The sequence below is a fragment of the Rhinoraja longicauda genome, chromosome 39 (genome assembly GCF_053455715.1).
Source record: "Rhinoraja longicauda isolate Sanriku21f chromosome 39, sRhiLon1.1, whole genome shotgun sequence".
In the NCBI taxonomy this organism is placed as follows: domain Eukaryota; kingdom Metazoa; phylum Chordata; class Chondrichthyes; order Rajiformes; family Arhynchobatidae; genus Rhinoraja; species Rhinoraja longicauda.
The window spans coordinates 1919496-1923399 of NC_135991.1; positions in this window are offsets into that span (position 1 = coordinate 1919496).

Below are 3904 nucleotides of genomic sequence, written 5' to 3' on the forward strand. Positions count from 1 at the left end.
CCACCCCCCAATGGATGGGGGTTTGTTGGGAGAATATAGCATTCGGGGAATTCCACAGACCAGTGCCTGTGTAGTGGGGGAGGGGGGGTGAGCATGCAGGCATGCATCAATTCAGTTGCGTTGCCTGGAAGACTACAATGGAAGAGGGTCGCTCTTGGCCGCATTTGGGGAAGCAGGACCCCCACCCCAGTGCAGCTTCATTGCGTTGGCTCAACCAGATGACACTGGGGGAGGCGGTCCTGTATTGTGCACTGAGCGCCGAGCTGCATTGGTGTGGGCTTTCTGCACTAACGACATTGAGATAGCACGATTGAACTTGCTGCAACTGCGGTGGATTGGAAATCTGACATTATGTTGGCGGACTGCTACTGAGCTGCATTGATGTGATTGCTCTGCTCTGGAAGCTGGGTTGCATTGAATGTACTGACACTCAAGAGATGCACCACTGGAGATGTACCACTCGGCCATACCGTTGGCAATCGCCCAGGAGTCGGTGTACAGTCAGACTGGAGTATTGTCGTTGGACAAGGGAAGGGTGGCCGCCTCAAGCTCGGCCATTTGACTCGAGCCGCCAGAGCCATCACATAGACTCACGTATCCTCGTACGCACTCGCAAACCCCGTGTACACAGCAGAGTACGCGGCCGGATCCTATCCTGTTGTTCGCCTGGCAACGTTCGAGACTGGGGTTCTCTTTTCCTGGAAGGGCACCCGACATGGTTTTTTTATGGCGTTTCTCTTCTATTCAGACCGTGAGCCAGTCATAAGCCCGTTGTGCGCAATGTTTCTGCACTACTAGCAGTAGGTGGTCCGCCCAGCTATTGTGATTTTGCACAGCAATATGCATGGATATTCAGGGAATGGAAGGATATTCAGTTAACCTAGGCCTGCAGTTCATCCTCCAGCACCTAGCCCGCCAGGGGACCTAAGCAAGGTTTGGTTTGTGGATTTTAGCTCTGCAGTCAACTCCATCGTACCCAAGCTACTACACTCCAAACTCTCCCAGTTGGCTGTGCCTGAACCCCTCTGTCAGTGGATCACCAACTTCCAGACAGACAGGAAGCAGCATGTGAGGCTGGGAAAGCACACCTCGGATCCGCTGATCCTTAGCATAAGAACATTTCAAGGCTGCGTACTTGCCTTTACTCTCTTTACACTGACGACTGCACCTCCACAGACTCCTCTGTCAAGCTTTTGAAGTGTGCGGAGAAAGCAACCCCTGATTGAACTGATCTAGCATGGGGAGGATTCTGCCTACAGACGGTAAGTTCCTAGGTACCATCATCCCCAGGCACCTTAAATGGGAGGCCACTATCGACTCCACAGTCAAAAAGGCCCAACAGACTATGTACTTCCTGCGGCTGCTGAGAAAACATTATCTGCCACAGGCACTGATGGTCCAGTTTTATACTGCCATCATGGAGTCTGTCCTCACCTTCTCCATCATGGTCTGGTTTGGCTCAGCCAACAAACATGGCATCCGGAGGTAGCAGCGCATCGTTCGATCAGCTGAGAAGGTTGTTGGCTGCAACCTGTCTCCCACTTACGAACTGTACACCAGGAAGGGAGCGGCTAAGATCATGTCTGCCCCGTCTCACCCTGGCCACAAGCTCTTTGAAGCACTTCCCTCTGGGAGGCGACGCCCGACTGTCAAAGCCGCCATAGCCAGATATAAAAACAGCTTTTTTCCCCACGAGCAGTAGCTCTACTCAACAGCCAAAAGTCTGTCGCCTCCTTTTGCTACGGTATTTTATTTTATTCTTCACATGTTTAAATTATAATGTTTTTTGTTTTTTATTGTCTACTGTCTGTCGTGTTATCCTTGCGAGCAAAGTAATTTGTACGAATTTATCCAATTCAATTCAATTCAATTCACTTCTATGCATGCTCATCCTTCCTCTAGTATCCTGACAAGAATTTCGCAAGGTACGTGCGGTCTAACCCGTCTTTGCAAAGTTACAAAATAACATCGCCAGATTTATGGTCCCTGCACCGACCTGCAATATTAACCATGTTATAAGGATGTTCGCAGGGAAACTAACGGTGTCCCCTCTTTTGGCCAGCAGGAGACTTCAACTGCAAGATCTTTATTCAACAGACATTCCGTGGTGCTCCGGGGACTCAGATGGCTGCAGGTGCTGGAATCTCGAGCAAAACATAAACCACCCTGAGAAACACAGCGGGTCAAGCAGCATCTATGTCATAGAATAGAATAGAATTTATTGACAGTTACTGTGGTACATACACCAAAGTTCAGGCGCACTGCCTGAGCGGAGCTCAAATGTACAAGATAGAAAATAGCAATAACATAACTGTAAAAGAGTGAGAAAATCCAAGGGGTAGACGAATTTGAGCTAAATGTAGACCTGGTAGTTAGAAGGTTTTCAAATGTCCGCAAATTTGGGGAGTGCGAACAATAAAGGGAGCCTATAAAAAATACACAGTTTTTACATTGATGATAGATATGAACGAAGATGTAGCAAGTGGAGGGCTGTCCGTGAAAGTACAAGATGGGAGGTGAAATATTAGGGGAAGATATAACATTAATGAAAGGCCCTTAAAAACTTGATCTGCAGAACAATATTGGGGTCTAGTCCGTCACCCCAGGTAAGTGGCAACACAAGTAGGTAGAGGTGTAAAGATACTTATGGTATATTGTATTCGGTAGCCCCGATGAGGCTTCTCACCGTTCGGCGAGACCAAGTGTAGACTTAGCGATGGTTTGCTGACTTGCACTCTGTGAGCAAAGTCAGACTCGAGCTCCCGTTTATGAGCTATTCTAACTCCGCTTCCCGTTCCCGTATCCATGTTTCAGCCCTTGGCACCTTGGGTTGCAAGTGTGAAGCCACACTAACGATGGAGAATCAGCACCTAGTATTTCAACCCAGCCGCATGGACACTGAATTCTTCAATTTCAAGTAATACATCGCAAACCCCGTTTCTCTTTCCCCGGCCACGGACCCCTCCACAGATGTACACATGCCCCTACCATCTGGCACCACCTCACTCATCATGCTCCGTTTCCTACCCGCTCTTTTCCCACACCGTGCCACACACTTTCATTCATCCGCCTTATTTTCCCTCTCTGCTTCTCATCTACCTACATCCCTACCTCGGTCCACATTTCACTCGCCCGGTAGTTTCCCTATGCAGATCGTCTTTGCCCCGTTTACATCAATTGCTTTTGTAACGTATTCTACCTTTCTGCAAATCACTCACCCCCATCTCTATTCACATCACTCACCAGATTTTTCTCTACCCAATTTCTCTATTTCAGCTTTCTAGACCCGATCGCTGTCAGACAGCATCGGGGTCCCGACCCTAGGATAGTCTCTCTTCTTTCTCCGCAGAAGCTGCTTGATAACCGGAGTTCCTCCAGCATTTTATTTACCACAAGCTTGTGGCTTGCTGTTATCGGTCGGGGTGATGGGTATAAGTCAACCAGTAATGTTACAGCTTTGATGACTCCGCATTTCGATGATTCTGTCGCCCCTTTATGGGAGGAATGTGGAAGCTTTGGAGAGGTCGAAGAAGATACTTACTAGAATGTTGCCTGGCTTAACGATTATTAGCTGTACGGAGAAATTGAACTAAGTTGCAATAGTTTCTCTGGATCGTAGGTTGGCGGGGAGATCAGGTAGAAGTACTTTGAGTTATGAGAAATAGATGAAACAGTCAGAGCCATCTTCCTCTTCAACTCTATATTCATATTTCCTCCCTGGGAAGTGGCCTCTGACTTTCTTACATGTCCATATTTCTCATAATTTTATATATATACCAGAGCATAGCTGGAGAGCATAGATTTAATGTGAGATTGACAATGTTTTAAGGAATGTGTGCGGGGCAGGTTCTTTTTACACAGAGGGACATTTGCATCTGGAACACGCTGCCAGTATTGGCAGTGG